This window comes from Pan troglodytes, chromosome 19 (assembly GCF_028858775.2).
Source record: "Pan troglodytes isolate AG18354 chromosome 19, NHGRI_mPanTro3-v2.0_pri, whole genome shotgun sequence".
Classification (NCBI taxonomy): Eukaryota; Metazoa; Chordata; class Mammalia; order Primates; family Hominidae; genus Pan; species Pan troglodytes.
The window spans coordinates 41797982-41818549 of NC_072417.2; positions in this window are offsets into that span (position 1 = coordinate 41797982).

The following is a 20568-nucleotide window of genomic DNA, read 5'->3' on the forward strand; positions in this document are numbered from 1 at the left end:
GTGTTTCAAACCTGCTCCATCCAAAGGAATGTTCAGCTCTGTGAGTTAAACTCTATCATCACAAACTACTTTCGGAGAATGCTTCTGTCTGGTTTTTATATGAAGCTATTCCCTTTACTACCATAGGCCTCAAAGCGCTCCAAATCTCCACTTGCAGATTTCACAGAAAGAGAGTTTCAAGACTGCGCTCTCAAAAGGAGTGTTGAACTCTGTGAGTTGAATGCAGTCACAACAGAAAAGTTTCTGAGAATGCTTCTATCTAGTTTTTTATGTGAAGATACTTCCTTTTCCACCACAAACCTCAAAGCCCTCAAAAGGTCCACTTGCAGATCCTAGAGAAAGAGTGTTTCATAGCTGCTCTTTCCAAAGGAAAGTTCAACTCTGGAGGTTGAATACAAACATCACCAAGTAGTTCCTGAGAATGCTTCCGTACAGTTTTTATGTGAAGCTGATTCTGTTTCCAACGAAATCTTCAAAGAGGTCCAAATCTCCACTTGCAGATTCCACAGAAAGAGAGTTTCAAAATTGCACTCTCAAAAGGAGTGTTCAACTCTGTGAGTTGAATGCAAACATCACAAAGAAGTTTCTGAGAAGGCTTCTGTCTAGATTTTATGTGAAGATATACCCGTTTTGAAAGAAGGCCACAGAGTGGTCCAAATATCCACTTGCAGATCCTAAAAAAGAGTGTTTCAAACCTGAACTATCAAAGGAAGGTCCAACTCTGGGGTTTGAATGCAAACATCACAAATACATTTCTGAGAATGCTTCTGTTTATTTAGGTGCATTTATCCCGTTTCCAACGAAATCCTCAGAGAGGTCCAAATATCCACTTGCAGATTCTACAAAAAGTGTGTTTCAAACCTCAGCAATCAAAGAACGTTTCAACACTGTGCGTTGAATACAAACATCACGAAGAAAGTTCTGAGAATGCTTCAGTTTAGTTATGTGCGGTTTTTCCCGTTTCCAACGAAATCCTCAGAGGGGTCAAAATATATGAAGCTATTCCCTTTACTACCACAGGCCTAAAAGTGCTCCAAATCTCCACTTGCAGATTCCGCAGAAAGAGAGTTTCAAAACTGCGCTCTCAAAAGGAGTGTTCAACTCTGTGAGTTGAATGCATTCATCACAGAAAAGTTTCTGAGAATGCTTTTGTCTAGATTTTATGTGAAGGTATACCCGTTTCCAATGATGGCCACAGAGTGGTCCAAATATCCACTTGCCGATCCTACAAAAAGAGTGTTTCAAACCTGAACTTTCTAAGGAAGGTTCAACTCTGGGATTTGAATGCAAACATCACAAAGAAGATTCTGAGACTGCCTCTGTTTAGTTAGCTGAAATTATCCTGTTTCCAAGGAATTCCTCAGAGAGGCTCAAATATCCACTTGCAGATTCTACAAAAAGTGTGTTTCGAAACTGCTCCTTCCCAAGGAATATTCAGCTCTGTGAGTTCAACTCAATCATCCCAAAGAATTTTCTGAGAATGCTTCTGTCTTGTCTTTATATGACGTTATTTCCTTTACTACGATAGGCCTCAAAGAGGTGCAATTATGCACTTGCAGTCTCTACAAAAGGGTGTTTCAAACCTGAACTATCAAAGAAAGGTTCAACACTCTGAGTTGAATGCAAACATCACGAAGAAGGTTCTGAGAATGCTTCTGTTTAGTTATGTGCGGTGTATCCCGTTTCCAACGAAATCCTCAGAGAGGTCCAAATATCCACTTGCAGTTTCTAAAAAAGACTGTTTCAAACCTGAACTATCAAAGAAAGTTTCAACAGCGTGAGTTGAATGCAAACATCACTAAGAAGGTTCTGAGAATGCTTCTGTTTAGTTATGTGCGGCGTATCCCGTTTCCAATGAAATCCTCAGAGGGTTCCAAATATCCACTTGCAGTTTCTACAAAAAGAGTGTTTCAAACCTGAACTATCAAAGAAAGGTTCAACACTGTGAGTTGAATGCAATCATCACGAAGAAGGTTCTGAGAATGCTTCTGTTTAGTTATGTACGGTTTAACCCGTTTCCCGCGAAATCCTCAGAGAGGTCCAAATATCCAATTGCACATTCTACAAATAGTGTGTTTCGAAACTCCTCCATCCAAAGGAATGTTCAGCTCTGTGAGTTAAACTCAGTCGTCACAAAGAATTCTCTGAGAATGCTGCTGTCTAGTTTGTATATGAAGATATTTCCTTTACTACCATGGGCCTCAAAGCGGTTCATATCTCCACTTGCAGATTCTAAAAAAGAGAGTTTCTGAACTTCTCTGTCAAAGGGAATGTTCAACTCTGTGACTTGAATGCAATCATCCCAAAGTAGTTTCTGAGAATGCTTCTATCTAGTTTCTACGGGAAGATATTTCCTTTTCCACCACAGGCCTCGAAGCCCTCCAAATGTCCACTTGCAGATTCTAGAAAAAGAGTGTTTCAAAGCTTCTGTCTCAAAAGGAAAGTTCAACTCTGTGAGTTGAATGCAAACATCACAAAGAAGTTTCTGAGAATGCTTCTGTTTAGCTTTTCTGTGAAGATTTCCCCTTTCCAACGAAATCTTCAAAGCGGTCCAAATATCCACTTGCCGATTCCACAGAAAGAGTGTTTGGAAACTACTGTTTGAAAAGGAACCTACGACTCTGTGAGTTGAATGCAATAATCACAAAGAAGTTTCTGACAATGCTTCTCTCTACTTTTTATGTGACGATAATTCGTTTTCCACCACAGGCCTGAAAGCTCTCCAAATGTCCACTTGCAGACACTACGAAAAGAATGTTTCAGCACTGCTCTATGAAAAGCAATGTGAAATTCTGTGAGTTGAACACAAGCATCACAGAGAAGTTTCAGAGAATGCTTCTGTTTAGTTTTTATGTGAAGATATTCCCGTTTCCAAAGAAATCTTCAAAGAGGTCCACATATCCACTTGCAGATTCCACAGAAAGAGAGTTTCAAAACTGCTGACTCCATAGGAGTGTTCACCTCTGTGAGTTGAATGCAATCATCACAGGGAAGTTTCTGAGAAGGCTTCCGTCTAGATTTTATGTGAAGATATACCCGTTTCGAACGAAGGCCACAGAGTGGTCCAAATATCCACTTGCAGATCCTACAAAAAGAGTGTTTCAAACCTGAGCTATCAAAGGAAGGTTCAACTCTGGGATTTGAATGCAAACATCACAAAGAAGCTTCTGAGAATGCTTCTGTTTAGTTAGGTGCAGTTATCCCGTTTCCAACGAAATCCTCAGAGAGGTCCAAATATCCACTTGCAGATTCTACAAAAAGTGTGTTTCAAACCTGCTCCATCCAAAGGAATGTTCAGCTCTGTGAGTTAAACTCTATCATCACAAACTATTTTCGGAGAATGCTTCTGTCTGGTTTTTATATGAAGCTATTCCCTTTACTACCATAGGCCTCAAAGCGCTCCAAATCTCCACTTGCAGATTCCACAGAAAGAGAGTTTCAAGACTGCGCTCTCAAAAGGAGTGTTCAACTCTGTGAGTTGAATGCAGTCACAACAGAAAAGTTTCTGAGAATGCTTCTATCTAGTTTTTTATGTGAAGATACTTCCTTTTCCACCACAAACCTCAAAGCCCTCAAAAGGTCCACTTGCAGATCCTAGAGAAAGAGTGTTTCATAGCTGCTCTTTCCAAAGGAAAGTTCAACTCTGGAGGTTGAATACAAACATCACCAAGTAGTTCCTGAGAATGCTTCCGTATAGTTTTTATGTGAAGCTGATTCTGTTTCCAACGAAATCTTCAAAGAGGTCCAAATCTCCACTTGCAGATTCCACAGAAAGAGAGTTTCAAAATTGCACTCTCAAAAGGAGTGTTCAACTCTGTGAGTTGAATGCAAACATCACAAAGAAGTTTCTGAGAAGGCTTCTGTCTAGATTTTATGTGAAGATATACCCGTTTTGAAAGAAGGCCACAGAGTGGTCCAAATATCCACTTGCAGATCCTAAAAAAGAGTGTTTCAAACCTGAACTATCAAAGGAAGGTCCAACTCTGGGGTTTGAATGCAAACATCACAAATGCATTTCTGAGAATGCTTCTGTTTATTTAGGTGCATTTATCCCGTTTCCAACGAAATCCTCAGAGGGGTCCAAATATCCACTTGCAGATTCTACAAAAAGTGTGTTTCAAACCTGAGCAATCAAAGAACGTTTCAACACTGTGCGTTGAATACAAACATCACGAAGAAAGTTCTGAGAATGCTTCAGTTTAGTTATGTGCGGTTTTTCCCGTTTCCAACGAAATCCTCAGAGGGGTCAAAATATATGAAGCTATTCCCTTTACTACCACAGGCCTAAAAGTGCTCCAAATCTCCACTTGCAGATTCCGCAGAAAGAGAGTTTCAAAACTGCGCTCTCAAAAGGAGTGTTCAACTCTGTGAGTTGAATGCAGTCATCACAGAAAAGTTTCTGAGAATGCTTCTGTCTAGATTTTATGTGAAGGTATACCCGTTTCCAACGATGGCCACAGAGTGGTCCAAATATCCACTTGCGATCCTACAAAAAGAGTGTTTCAAACCTGAACTTTCTAAGGAAGGTTCAACTCTGGGATTTGAATGCAAACATCACAAAGAAGATTCTGAGACTGCCTCTGTTTAGTTAGCTGAAATTATCCTGTTTCCAACGAATTCCTCCGAGAGGCTCAAATATCCACTTGCAGATTCTACAAAAAGTGTGTTTCGAAACTGCTCCTTCCCAAGGAATGTTCAGCTCTGTGAGTTCAACTCAATCATCCCAAAGAATTTTCTGAGAATGCTTCTGTCTTGTCTTTATATGACGTTATTTCCTTTACTACGATAGGCCTCAAAGAGGTGCAATTATCCACTTGCAGTCTCTACAAAAGGGTGTTTCAAACCTGAACTATCAAAGAAAGGTTCAACACTCTGAGTTCAATGCAAACATCACGAAGAAGGTTCTGAGAATGCTTCTGTTTAGTTATGTGCGGTGTATCCCGTTTCCAACGAAATCCTCAGAGAGGTCCAAATATCCACTTCCAGTTTCTAAGAAAGACTGTTTCAAACCTGAACTATCAAAGAAAGGTTCAACACTGTGAGTTGAATGCAAACATCACTAAGAAGGTTCTGAGAATGCTTCTGTTTAGTTATGTGCGGCGTATCCCGTTTCCAATGAAATCCTCAGAGGGTTCCAAATATCCACTTGCAGTTTCTACAAAAAGAGTGTTTCAAACCTGAACTATCAAAGAAAGGTTCAACACTGTGAGTTGAATGCAATCATCACGAAGAAGGTTCTGAGAATGCTTCTGTTTAGTTATGTACGGTTTAACCCGTTTCCCGCGAAATCCTCAGAGAGGTCCAAATATCCAATTGCAGATTCTACAAATAGTGTGTTTCGAAACTCCTCCATCCAAAGGAATGTTCAGCTCTGTGAGTTAAACTCAGTCGTCACAAAGAATTTTCTGAGAATGCTGCTGTCTAGTTTTTAGATGAAGATATTTCCTTTACTACCATGGGCCTCAAAGCAGTTCATATCTCCACTTGCAGATTCTAAAAAAGAGAGTTTCTGAACTTCTCTGTCAAAGGGAATGTTCAACTCTGTGACTTGAATGCAATCATCCCAAAGTAGTTTCTGAGAATGCTTCTATCTAGTTTCTACGGGAAGATATTTCCTTTTCCACCACAGGCCTCGAAGCCCTCCAAATGTCCACTTGCAGATTCTAGAAAAAGAGTGTTTCAAAGCTTCTGTCTCAAAAGGAAAGTTCAACTCTGTGAGTTGAATGCAAACATCACAAAGAAGTTTCTGAGAATGCTTCTGTTTAGCTTTTCTGTGAAGATTTTCCCCTTTCCAACGAAATCTTCAAAGCGGTCCAAATATCCACTTGCCGATTCCACAGAAAGAGTGTTTGGAAACTACTGTTTGAAAAGGAACCTACGACTCTGTGAGTTGAATGCCATAATCACAAAGAAGTTTCTGACAATGCTTCTCTCTACTTTTTATGTGACGATAATTCGTTTTCCACCACAGGCCTGAAAGCTCTCCAAATGTCCACTTGCAGACACTACGAAAAGAATGTTTCAGCACTGCTCTATGAAAAGCAATGTGAAACTCTGTGAGTTGAACACAAGCATCACAGAGAAGTTTCAGAGAATGCTTCTGTTTAGTTTTTATGTGAAGATATTCCCGTTTCCAAAGAAATCTTCAAAGAGGTCCACATATCCACTTGCAGATTCCACAGAAAGAGAGTTTCAAAACTGCTGACTCCATAGGAGTGTTCACCTCTGTGCGTTGAATGCAATCATCACAGAGAAGTTTCTGAGAAGGCTTCTGTCTAGATTTTATGTGAAGATATACCCGTTTCGAACGAAGGCCACAGAGTTGTCCAAATATCCACTTGCAGAACCTACAAAAAGAGTGTTTCAAACCTGAGCTATCAAAGGAAGGTTCAACTCTGGGATTTGAATGCAAACATCACAAAGAAGCTTCTGAGAATGCTTCTGTTTAGTTAGGTGCAGTTATCCCGTTTCCAACGAAATCCTCAGAGAGGTCCAAATATCCACTGGCAGATTCTACAAAAAGTGTGTTTCAAACCTGCTCCATCCAAACGAATGTTCAGCTCTGTGAGTTAAACTCTATCATCACAAACTATTTTCGGAGAATGCTTCTGTCTAGTTTTTATATGAAGCTATTCCCTTTACTACCATAGGCCTCAAAGCGCTCCAAATCTCCACTTGCAGATTCCACAGAAAGAGAGTTTCAAGACTGCGCTCTCAAAAGGAGTGTTCAACTCTGTGAGTTGAATGCAGTCACAACAGAAAAGTTTCTGAGAATGCTTCTATCTAGTTTTTTATGTGAAGATACTTCCTTTTCCACCACAAACCTCAAAGCCCTCAAAAGGTCCACTTGCAGATCCTAGAGAAAGAGTGTTTCATAGCTGCTCTTTCCAAAGGAAAGTTCGACTCTGGAGGTTGAATACAAACATCACCAAGTAGTTCCTGAGAATGCTTCCATATAGTTTTTATGTGAAGCTGATTCTGTTTCCAAGGAAATCTTCAAAGAGGTCCAAATCTCCACTTGCAGATTCCACAGAAAGAGAGTTTCAAAATTGCACTCTCAAAAGGAGTGTTCAACTCTGTGAGTTGAATGCAAACATCACAAAGAAGTTTCTGAGAAGGCTTCTGTCTAGATTTTATGTGAAGATATACCCGTTTTGAAAGAAGGCCACAGAGTGGTCCAAATATCCACTTGCAGATCCTAAAAAAGAGTGTTTCAAACCTGAACTATCAAACGAAGGTCCAACTCTGGGGTTTGAATGCAAACATCACAAATACATTTCTGAGAATGCTTCTGTTGATTTAGGTGCATTTATCCCGTTTCCAACGAAATCCTCAGAGAGGTCCAAATATCCACTTGCAGATTCTACAAAAAGTGTGTTTCAAACCTCAGCAATCAAAGAACGTTTCAACACTGTGCGTTGAATACAAACATCACGAAGAAAGTTCTGAGAATGCTTCAGTTTAGTTATGTGCGGTTTTTCCCGTTTCCAACGAAATCCTCAGAGGGGTCAAAATATATGAAGCTATTCCCTTTACTACCACAGGCCTAAAAGTGCTCCAAATCTCCACTTGCAGATTCCGCGGAAAGAGAGTTTCAAAACTGCGCTCTCAAAAGGAGTGTTCAACTCTGTGAGTTGAATGCAGTCATCACAGAAAAGTTTCTGAGAATGCTTCTGTCTAGATTTTATGTGAAGGTATACCCGTTTCCAATGATGGCCACAGAGTGGTCCAAATATCCACATGACAATCCTACAAAAAGAGTGTTTCAAACCTGAATTTTCTAAGGAAGGTTCAACTCTGGGATTTGAATGCAAACATCTCAAAGAAGATTCTGAGACTGCCTCTGTTTAGTTAGCTGAAATTATCCTGTTTCCAAGGAATTCCTCAGAGAGGCTCAAATATCCACTTGCAGATTCTACAAAAAGTGTTTTCCGAAACTGTTCCTTCCCAAGGAATGTTCAGCTCTGTGAGTTCAACTCAATCATCCCAAAGAATTTTCTGAGAATGCTTCTGTCTTGTCTTTATATGACGTTATTTCCTTTACTAAGATAGGCCTCAAAGAGGTGCAATTATCCACTTGCAGTCTCTACAAAAGGGTGTTTCAAACCTGAACTATCAAAGAAAGGTTCAACACTCTGAGTTGAATGCAAACATCACGAAGAAGGTTCTGAGAATGCTTCTGTTTAGTTATGTGCGGTGTATCCCGTTTCCAACGAAATCCTCAGAGAGGTCCAAATATCCACTTGCAGTTTCTAAAAAAGACTCTTTCAAAGCTGAACTATCAAAGAAAGGTTCAACACTGTGAGTTGAATGCAAACATCACTAAGAAGGTTCTGAGAATGCTTCTGTTTAGTTATGTGCGGTGTATCCCGTTTCCAATGAAATCCTCAGAGGGTTCCAAATATCCACTTGCAGTTTCTACAAAAAGAGTGTTTCAAACCTGAACTATCAAAGAAAGGTTCAACACTGTGAGTTGAATGCAATCATCACGAAGAAGGTTCTGAGAATGCTTCTGTTTAGTTATGTACGGTTTAACCCGTGTCCCGCGAAATCCTCAGAGAGGCCCAAATATCCAATTGCAGATTCTACAAATAGTGTGTTTCGAAACTCCTCCATCCAAAGGAATGTTCAGCTCTGTGAGTTAAACTCAGTCGTCACAAAGAATTTTCTGAGAATGCTGCTGTCTAGTTTGTATATGAAGACATTTCCTTTACTACCATGGGACTCAAAGCGGTTCATATCTCCACTTGCAGATTCTAAAAAAGAGAGTTTCTGAACTTCTCTGTCAAAGGGAATGTTCAACTCTGTGACTTGAATGCAATCATCCCAAAGTAGTTTCTGAGAATGCTTCTATCTAGTTTCTACGGGAAGATATTTCCTTTTCCACCACAGGCCTCGAAGCCCTCCAAATGTCCACTTGCAGATTCTGGAAAAAGAGTGTTTCAAAGCTTCTGTCTCAAAAGGAAAGTTCAACTCTGTGAGTTGAATGCAAACATCACAAAGAAGTTTCTGAGAATGCTTCTGTTTAGCTTTTCTGTGAAGATTTTCCCCTTTCCAACGAAATCTTCAAAGCGGTCCAAATATCCACTTGCCGATTCCACAGAAAGAGTGTTTGGAAACTACTGTTTGAAAAGGAACCTACGACTCTGTGAGTTGAATGCAATAATCACAAAGAAGTTTCTGACAATGCTTCTCTCTACTTTTTATGTGACGATAATTCGTTTTCCACCACAGGCCTGAAAGCTCTCCAAATGTCCACTTGCAGACACTACGAAAAGAATGTTTCAGCACTGCTCTATGAAAAGCAATGTGAAATTCTGTGAGTTGAACACAAGCATCACAGAGAAGTTTCAGAGAATGCTTCTGTTTAGTTTTTATGTGAAGATATTCCCGTTTCCAAAGAAATCTTCAAAGAGGTCCACATATCCACTTGCAGATTCCACAGAAAGAGAGTTTCAAAACTGCTGACTCCATAGGAGTGTTCACCTCTGTGAGTTGAATGCAATCATCACAGGGAAGTTTCTGAGAAGGCTTCCGTCTAGATTTTATGTGAAGATATACCCGTTTCGAACGAAGGCCACAGAGTGGTCCAAATATCCACTTGCAGATCCTACAAAAAGAGTGTTTCAAACCTGAGCTATCAAAGGAAGGTTCAACTCTGGGATTTGAATGCAAACATCACAAAGAAGCTTCTGAGAATGCTTCTGTTTAGTTAGGTGCAGTTATCCCGTTTCCAACGAAATCCTCAGAGAGGTCCAAATATCCACTTGCAGATTCTACAAAAAGTGTGTTTCAAACCTGCTCCATCCAAAGGAATGTTCAGCTCTGTGAGTTAAACTCTATCATCACAAACTATTTTCGGAGAATGCTTCTGTCTGGTTTTTATATGAAGCTATTCCCTTTACTACCATAGGCCTCAAAGCGCTCCAAATCTCCACTTGCAGATTCCACAGAAAGAGAGTTTCAAGACTGCGCTCTCAAAAGGAGTGTTCAACCCTGTGAGTTGAATGCAGTCACAACAGAAAAGTTTCTGAGAATGCTTCTATCTAGTTTTTTATGTGAAGATACTTCCTTTTCCACCACAAACCTCAAAGCCCTCAAAAGGTCCACTTGCAGATCCTAGAGAAAGAGTGTTTCATAGCTGCTCTTTCCAAAGGAAAGTTCAACTCTGGAGGTTGAATACAAACATCACCACGTAGTTCCTGAGAATGCTTCCGTATAGTTTTTATGTGAAGCTGATTCTGTTTCCAACGAAATCTTCAAAGAGGTCCAAATCTCCACTTGCAGATTCCACAGAAAGAGAGTTTCAAAATTGCACTCTCAAAAGGAGTGTTCAACTCTGTGAGTTGAATGCAAACATCACAAAGAAGTTTCTGAGAAGGCTTCTGTCTAGATTTTATGTGAAGATATACCCGTTTTGAAAGAAGGCCAGAGAGTGGTCCAAATATCCACTTGCAGATCCTAAAACAGAGTGTTTCAAACCTGAACTATCAAAGGAAGGCCCAACTCTGGGGTTTGAATGCAAACATCACAAATACATTTCTGAGAATGCTTCTGTTTATTTAGGTGCATTTATCCCGTTTCCAACGAAATCCTCAGAGAGGTCCAAATATCCACTTGCAGATTCTACAAAAAGTGTGTTTCAAACCTGAGCAATCAAAGAACGTTTCAACACTGTGCGTTGAATACAAACATCACGAAGAAAGTTCTGAGAATGCTTCAGTTTAGTTATGTGCGGTTTTTCCCGTTTCCAACGAAATCCTCAGAGGGGTCAAAATATATGAAGCTATTCCCTTTACTACCACAGGCCTAAAAGTGCTCCAAATCTCCACTTGCAGATTCCGCAGAAAGAGAGTTTCAAAACTGCGCTCTCAAAAGGAGTGTTCAACTCTGTGAGTTGAATGCAGTCATCACAGAAAAGTTTCTGAGAATGCTTCTGTCTAGATTTTATGTGAAGGTATACCCGTTTCCAATGATGGCCACAGAGTGGTCCAAATATCCACTTGCCGATCCTACAAAAAGAGTGTTTCAAACCTGAACTTTCTAAGGAAGGTTCAACTCTGGGATTTGAATGCAAACATCACAAAGAAGATTCTGAGACTGCCTCTGTTTAGTTAGCTGAAATTATCCTGTTTCCAACGAATTCCTCCGAGAGGCTCAAATATCCACTTGCAGATTCTACAAAAAGTGTTTTCCGAAACTGTTCCTTCCCAAGGAATGTTCAGCTCTGTGAGTTCAACTCAATCATCCCAAAGAATTTTCTGAGAATGCTTCTGTCTTGTCTTTATATGACGTTATTTCCTTTACTACGATAGGCCTCAAAGAGGTGCAATTATCCACTTGCAGTCTCTACAAAAGGGTGTTTCAAACCTGAACTATCAAAGAAAGGTTCAACACTCTGAGTTCAATGCAAACATCACGAAGAAGGTTCTGAGAATGCTTCTGTTTAGTTATGTGCGGTGTATCCCGTTTCCAACGAAATCCTCAGAGAGGTCCAAATATCCACTTGCAGTTTCTAAAAAAGACTGTTTCAAACCTGAACTATCAAAGAAAGGTTCAACACTGTGAGTTGAATGCAAACATCACTAAGAAGGTTCTGAGAGTGCTTCTGTTTAGTTATGTGCGGTGTATCCCGTTTCCAATGAAATCCTCAGAGGGTTCCAAATATCCACTTGCAGTTTCTACAAAAAGAGTGTTTCAAACCTGAACTATCAAAGAAAGGTTCAACACTGTGAGTTGAATGCAATCATCACGAAGAAGGTTCTGAGAATGCTTCTGTTTAGTTATGTACGGTTTAACCCGTTTCCCGCGAAATCCTCAGAGAGGTCCAAATATCCAATTGCAGATTCTACAAATAGTGTGTTTCGAAACTCCTCCATCCAAAGGAATGTTCAGCTCTGTGAGTTAAACTCAGTCGTCACAAAGAATTTTCTGAGAATGCTGCTGTCTAGTTTTTATATGAAGATATTTCCTTTACTACCATGGGCCTCAAAGCGGTTCATATCTCCACTTGCAGATTCTAAAAAAGAGAGTTTCTGAACTTCTCTGTCAAAGGGAATGTTCAACTCTGTGACTTGAATGCAATCATCCCAAAGTAGTTTCTGAGAATGCTTCTATCTAGTTTCTACGGGAAGATATTTCCTTTTCCACCACAGGCCTCGAAGCCCTCCAAATGTACACTTGCAGATTCTAGAAAAAGAGTGTTTCAAAGCTTCTGTCTCAAAAGGAAAGTTCAACTCTGTGAGTTGAATGCAAACATCACAAAGAAGTTTCTGAGAATGCTTCTGTTTAGCTTTTCTGTGAAGATTTTCCCCTTTCCAACGAAATCTTCAAAGCGGTCCAAATATCCACTTGCCGATTCCACAGAAAGAGTGTTTGGAAACTACTGTTTGAAAAGGAACCTACGACTCTGTGAGTTGAATGCAATAATCACAAAGAAGTTTCTGACAATGCTTCTCTCTACTTTTTATGTGACGATAATTCGTTTTCCACCACAGGCCTGAGAGCTCTACAAATGTCCACTTGCAGACACTACGAAAAGAATGTTTCAGCACTGCTCTATGAAAAGCAATGTGAAATTCTGTGAGTTGAACACAAGCATCACAGAGAAGTTTCATAGAATGCTTCTGTTTAGTTTTTATGTGAAGATATTCCCGTTTCCAAAGAAATCTTCAAAGAGGTCCACATATCCACTTGCAGATTCCACAGAAAGAGAGTTTCAAAACTGCTGACTCCATAGGAGTGTTCACCTCTGTGAGTTGAATGCAATCATCACAGGGAAGTTTCTGAGAAGGCTTCCGTCTAGATTTTATGTGAAGATATACCCGTTTCGAACGAAGGCCACAGAGTGGTCCAAATATCCACTTGCAGATCCTACAAAAAGAGTGTTTCAAACCTGAGCTATCAAAGGAAGGTTCAACTCTGGGATTTGAATGCAAACATCACAAAGAAGCTTCTGAGAATGCTTCTGTTTAGTTAGGTGCAGTTATCCCGTTTCCAACGAAATCCTCAGAGAGGTCCAAATATCCACTTGCAGATTCTACAAAAAGTGTGTTTCAAACCTGCTCCATCCAAAGGAATGTTCAGCTCTGTGAGTTAAACTCTATCATCACAAACTATTTTCGGAGAATGCTTCTGTCTGGTTTTTATATGAAGCTATTCCCTTTACTACCATAGGCCTCAAAGCGCTCCAAATCTCCACTTGCAGATTCCACAGAAAGAGAGTTTCAAGACTGCGCTCTCAAAAGGAGTGTTCAACCCTGTGAGTTGAATGCAGTCACAACAGAAAAGTTTCTGAGAATGCTTCTATCTAGTTTTTTATGTGAAGATACTTCCTTTTCCACCACAAACCTCAAAGCCCTCAAAAGGTCCACTTGCAGATCCTAGAGAAAGAGTGTTTCATAGCTGCTCTTTCCAAAGGAAAGTTCAACTCTGGAGGTTGAATACAAACATCACCACGTAGTTCCTGAGAATGCTTCCGTATAGTTTTTATGTGAAGCTGATTCTGTTTCCAACGAAATCTTCAAAGAGGTCCAAATCTCCACTTGCAGATTCCACAGAAAGAGAGTTTCAAAATTGCACTCTCAAAAGGAGTGTTCAACTCTGTGAGTTGAATGCAAACATCACAAAGAAGTTTCTGAGAAGGCTTCTGTCTAGATTTTATGTGAAGATATACCCGTTTTGAAAGAAGGCCAGAGAGTGGTCCAAATATCCACTTGCAGATCCTAAAACAGAGTGTTTCAAACCTGAACTATCAAAGGAAGGCCCAACTCTGGGGTTTGAATGCAAACATCACAAATACATTTCTGAGAATGCTTCTGTTTATTTAGGTGCATTTATCCCGTTTCCAACGAAATCCTCAGAGAGGTCCAAATATCCACTTGCAGATTCTACAAAAAGTGTGTTTCAAACCTGAGCAATCAAAGAACGTTTCAACACTGTGCGTTGAATACAAACATCACGAAGAAAGTTCTGAGAATGCTTCAGTTTAGTTATGTGCGGTTTTTCCCGTTTCCAACGAAATCCTCAGAGGGGTCAAAATATATGAAGCTATTCCCTTTACTACCACAGGCCTAAAAGTGCTCCAAATCTCCACTTGCAGATTCCGCAGAAAGAGAGTTTCAAAACTGCGCTCTCAAAAGGAGTGTTCAACTCTGTGAGTTGAATGCAGTCATCACAGAAAAGTTTCTGAGAATGCTTCTGTCTAGATTTTATGTGAAGGTATACCCGTTTCCAATGATGGCCACAGAGTGGTCCAAATATCCACTTGCCGATCCTACAAAAAGAGTGTTTCAAACCTGAACTTTCTAAGGAAGGTTCAACTCTGGGATTTGAATGCAAACATCACAAAGAAGATTCTGAGACTGCCTCTGTTTAGTTAGCTGAAATTATCCTGTTTCCAACGAATTCCTCCGAGAGGCTCAAATATCCACTTGCAGATTCTACAAAAAGTGTTTTCCGAAACTGTTCCTTCCCAAGGAATGTTCAGCTCTGTGAGTTCAACTCAATCATCCCAAAGAATTTTCTGAGAATGCTTCTGTCTTGTCTTTATATGACGTTATTTCCTTTACTACGATAGGCCTCAAAGAGGTGCAATTATCCACTTGCAGTCTCTACAAAAGGGTGTTTCAAACCTGAACTATCAAAGAAAGGTTCAACACTCTGAGTTCAATGCAAACATCACGAAGAAGGTTCTGAGAATGCTTCTGTTTAGTTATGTGCGGTGTATCCCGTTTCCAACGAAATCCTCAGAGAGGTCCAAATATCCACTTGCAGTTTCTAAAAAAGACTGTTTCAAACCTGAACTATCAAAGAAAGGTTCAACACTGTGAGTTGAATGCAAACATCACTAAGAAGGTTCTGAGAGTGCTTCTGTTTAGTTATGTGCGGTGTATCCCGTTTCCAATGAAATCCTCAGAGGGTTCCAAATATCCACTTGCAGTTTCTACAAAAAGAGTGTTTCAAACCTGAACTATCAAAGAAAGGTTCAACACTGTGAGTTGAATGCAATCATCACGAAGAAGGTTCTGAGAATGCTTCTGTTTAGTTATGTACGGTTTAACCCGTTTCCCGCGAAATCCTCAGAGAGGTCCAAATATCCAATTGCAGATTCTACAAATAGTGTGTTTCGAAACTCCTCCATCCAAAGGAATGTTCAGCTCTGTGAGTTAAACTCAGTCGTCACAAAGAATTTTCTGAGAATGCTGCTGTCTAGTTTTTATATGAAGATATTTCCTTTACTACCATGGGCCTCAAAGCGGTTCATATCTCCACTTGCAGATTCTAAAAAAGAGAGTTTCTGAACTTCTCTGTCAAAGGGAATGTTCAACTCTGTGACTTGAATGCAATCATCCCAAAGTAGTTTCTGAGAATGCTTCTATCTAGTTTCTACGGGAAGATATTTCCTTTTCCACCACAGGCCTCGAAGCCCTCCAAATGTACACTTGCAGATTCTAGAAAAAGAGTGTTTCAAAGCTTCTGTCTCAAAAGGAAAGTTCAACTCTGTGAGTTGAATGCAAACATCACAAAGAAGTTTCTGAGAATGCTTCTGTTTAGCTTTTCTGTGAAGATTTTCCCCTTTCCAACGAAATCTTCAAAGCGGTCCAAATATCCACTTGCCGATTCCACAGAAAGAGTGTTTGGAAACTACTGTTTGAAAAGGAACCTACGACTCTGTGAGTTGAATGCAATAATCACAAAGAAGTTTCTGACAATGCTTCTCTCTACTTTTTATGTGACGATAATTCGTTTTCCACCACAGGCCTGAGAGCTCTACAAATGTCCACTTGCAGACACTACGAAAAGAATGTTTCAGCACTGCTCTATGAAAAGCAATGTGAAATTCTGTGAGTTGAACACAAGCATCACAGAGAAGTTTCATAGAATGCTTCTGTTTAGTTTTTATGTGAAGATATTCCCGTTTCCAAAGAAATCTTCAAAGAGGTCCACATATCCACTTGCAGATTCCACAGAAAGAGAGTTTCAAAACTGCTGACTCCATAGGAGTGTTCACCTCTGTGAGTTGAATGCAATCATCACAGGGAAGTTTCTGAGAAGGCTTCCGTCTAGATTTTATGTGAAGATATACCCGTTTCGAACGAAGGCCACAGAGTGGTCCAAATATCCACTTGCAGATCCTACAAAAAGAGTGTTTCAAACCTGAGCTATCAAAGGAAGGTTCAACTCTGGGATTTGAATGCAAACATCACAAAGAAGCTTCTGAGAATGCTTCTGTTTAGTTAGGTGCAGTTATCCCGTTTCCAACGAAATCCTCAGAGAGGTCCAAATATCCACTTGCAGATTCCACAAAAAGTGTGTTTCAAACCTGCTCCATCCAAAGGAATGTTCAGCTCTGTGAGTTAAACTCTATCATCACAAACTATTTTCGGAGAATGCTTCTGTCTGGTTTTTATATGAAGCTATTCCCTTTACTACCATAGGCCTCAAAGCGCTCCAAATCTCCACTTGCAGATTCCACAGAAAGAGAGTTTCAAGACTGCGCTCTCAAAAGGAGTGTTCAACCCTGTGAGTTGAATGCAGTCACAACAGAAAAGTTTCTGAGAATGCTTCTATCTAGTTTTTTATGTGAAGATACTTCCTTTTCCACCACAAACCTCAAAGCCCTCAAAAGGTCCACTTGCAGATCCTAGAGAAAGAGTGTTTCATAGCTGCTCTTTCCAAAGGAAAGTTCAACTCTGGAGGTTGAATACAAACATCACCAGGTAGTTCCTGAGAATGCTTCCGTATAGTTTTTATGTGAAGCTGATTCTGTTTCCAACGAAATCTTCAAAGAGGTCCAAATCTCCACTTGCAGATTCCACAGAAAGAGAGTTTCAAAATTGCACTCTCAAAAGGAGTGTTCAACTCTGTGAGTTGAATGCAAACATCACAAAGAAGTTTCTGAGAAGGCTTCTGTCTAGATTTTATGTGAAGATATACCCGTTTTGAAAGAAGGCCACAGAGTGGTCCAAATATCCACTTGCAGATCCTAAAAAAGAGTGTTTCAAACCTGAACTATCAAAGGAAGGTCCAACTCTGGGGTTTGAATGCAAACATCACAAATACATTTCTGAGAATGCTTCTGTTTATTTAGGTGCATTTATCCCGTTTCCAACGAAATCCTCAGAGAGGTCCAAATATCCACTTGCAGATTCTACAAAAAGTGTGTTTCAAACCTGAGCAATCAAAGAACGTTTCAACACTGTGCGTTGAATACAAACATCACGAAGAAAGTTCTGAGAATGCTTCAGTTTAGTTATGTGCGGTTTTTCCCGTTTCCAACGAAATCCTCAGAGGGGTCAAAATATATGAAGCTATTCCCTTTACTACCACAGGCCTAAAATTGCTCCAAATCTCCACTTGCAGATTCCGCGGAAAGAGAGTTTCAAAACTGCGCTCTCAAAAGGAGTGTTGAACTCTGTGAGTTGAATGCAGTCATCACAGAAAAGTTTCTGAGAATGCTTCTGTCTAGATTTTATGTGAAGGTATACCCGTTTCCAATGATGGCCACAGAGTGGTCCAAATATCCACATGACAATCCTACAAAAAGAGTGTTTCAAACCTGAATTTTCTAAGGAAGGTTCAACTCTGGGATTTGAATGCAAACATCACAAAGAAGATTCTGAGACTGCCTCTGTTTAGTTAGCTGAAATTATCCTGTTTCCAAGGAATTCCTCAGAGAGGCTCAAATATCCACTTGCAGATTCTACAAAAAGTGTTTTCCGAAACTGTTCCTTCCCAAGGAATGTTCAGCTCTGTGAGTTCAACTCAATCATCCCAAAGAATTTTCTGAGAATGCTTCTGTCTTGTCTTTATATGACGTTATTTCCTTTACTACGATAGGCCTCAAAGAGGTGCAATTATCCACTTGCAGTCTCTACAAAAGGGTGTTTCAAACCTGAACTATCAAAGAAAGGTTCAACACTCTGAGTTCAATACAAACATCACGAAGAAGGTTCTGAGAATGCTTCTGTTTAGTTATGTGCGGTGTATCCCGTTTCCAACGAAATCCTCAGAGAGGTCCAAATATCCACTTGCAGATTCTACAAAAAGTGTGTTTCAAACCTGAGCAATCAAAGAACGTTTCAACACTGTGCGTTGAATACAAACATCACGAAGAAATTTCTGAGAATGCTTCAGTTTAGTTATGTGCGGTTTTTCCCGTTTCCAACGAAATCCTCAGAGGGGTCAAAATATATGAAGCTATTCCCTTTACTACCACAGGCCTAAAAATGCTCCAAATCTCCACATGCAGATTCCGCGGAAAGAGAGTTTCAAAACTGCGCTCTCAAAAGGAGTGTTCAACTCTGTGAGTTGAATGCAGTCATCACAGAAAAGTTTCTGAGAATGCTTCTGTCTAGATTTTATGTGAAGGTATACCCGTTTCCAATGATGGCCACAGAGTGGTCCAAATATCCACATGACAATCCTACAAAAAGAGTGTTTCAAACCTGAATTTTCTAAGGAAGGTTCAACTCTGGGATTTGAATGCAAACATCACAAAGAAGATTCTGAGACTGCCTCTGTTTAGTTAGCTGAAATTATCCTGTTTCCAAGGAATTCCTCAGAGAGGCTCAAATATCCACTTTCAGATTCTACAAAAAGTGTTTTCCGAAACTGTTCCTTCCCAAGGAATGTTCAGCTCTGTGAGTTCAACTCAATCATCCCAAAGAATTTTCTGAGAATGCTTCTGTCTTGTCTTTATATGACGTTATTTCCTTCACTACGATAGGCCTCACAGAGGTGCAATTATCCACTTGCAGTCTCTACAAAAGGGTGTTTAAAACCTGAACTATCAAAGAAAGGTTCAACACTCTGAGTTCAATGCAAACATCACGAAGAAGGTTCTGAGAATGCTTCTGTTTAGTTATGTGCGGTGTATCCCGTTTCCAACGAAATCCTCAGAGAGGTCCAAATATCCACTTGCAGTTTCTAAAAAAGACTGTTTCAAACCTGAACTATCAAAGAAAGGTTCAACACTGTGAGTTCAATGCAAACATCACTAAGAAGGTTCTGAGAATGCTTCTGTTTAGTTATGTGCGGTGTATCCCGTTTCCAATGAAATCCTCAGAGGGTTCCAAATATCCACTTGCAGTTTCTACAAAAAGAGTGTTTCAAACCTGAACTATCAAAGAAAGGTTCAACACTGTGAGTTGAATGCAATCATCACGAAGAAGGTTCTGAGAATGCTTCTGTTTAGTTATGTATGGTTTAACCCGTTTCCCGCGAAATCCTCAGAGAGGTCCAAATATCCAATTGCAGATTCTACAAATAGTGTGTTTCGAAACTCCTCCATCCAAAGGAATGTTCAGCTCTGTGAGTTAAACTCAGTCGTCACAAAGAATTTTCTGAGAATGCTGCTGTCTAGTTTGTATATGAAAATATTTCCTTTACTACCATGGGCCTCAAAGCGGTTCATATCTCCACTTGCAGATTCTAAAAAAGAGAGTTTCTGAACTTCTCTGTCAAAGGGAATGTTCAACTCTGTGACTTGAATGCAATCATCCCAAAGTAGTTTCTGAGAATGCTTCTATCTAGTTTCTACGGGAAGATATTTCCTTTTCCACCACAGGCCTCGAAGCCCTCCAAATGTCCACTTGCAGATTCTAGAAAAAGAGTGTTTCAAAGCTTCTGTCTCAAAAGGAAAGTTCAACTCTGTGAGTTGAATGCAAACATCACAAAGAAGTTTCTGAGAATGCTTCTGTTAGGTTTTCTGTGAAGATTTTCCCCTTTCCAACGAAATCTTCAAAGCGGTCCAAATATCCACTTGCCGATTCCACAGAAAGAGTGTTTGGAAACTACTGTTTGAAAAGGAACCTACGACTCTGTGAGTTGAATGCAATAATCACAAAGAAGTTTCTGACAATGCTTCTCTCTACTTTTTATGTGACGATAATTCGTTTTCCACCACAGGCCTGAAAGCTCTCCAAATGTCCACTTGCAGACACTACGAAAAGAATGTTTCAGCACTGCTCTATGAAAAGCAATGTGAAACTCTGTGAGTTGAACACAAGCATCACAGAGAAGTTTCAGAGAATGCTTCTGTTTAGTTTTTATGTGAAGATATTCCCGTTTCCAAAGAAATATTCAAAGAGGTCCACATATCCACTTGCAGATTCCACAGAAAGAGAGTTTCAAAACTGCTGACTCCATAGGAGTGTTCACCTCTGTGAGTTGAATGCAATCATCACAGGGAAGTTTCTGAGAAGGCTTCTGTCTAGATTTTATGTGAAGATATACCCGTTTCGAATGAAGGCCACAGAGTGGTCCAAATATCCACTTGCAGATCCTACAAAAAGAGTGTTTCAAACCTGAGCTATCAAAGGAAGGTTCAACTCTGGGATTTGAATGCAAACATCACAAAGAAGCTTCTGAGAATGCTTCTGTTTAGTTAGGTGCAGTTATCCCGTTTCCAACGAAATCCTCAGAGAGGTCCAAATATCCACTGGCAGATTCTACAAAAAGTGTGTTTCAAACCTGCTCCATCCAAAGGAATGTTCAGCTCTGTGAGTTAAACTCTATCATCACAAACTGTTTTCGGAGAATGCTTCTGTCTAGTTTTTATATGAA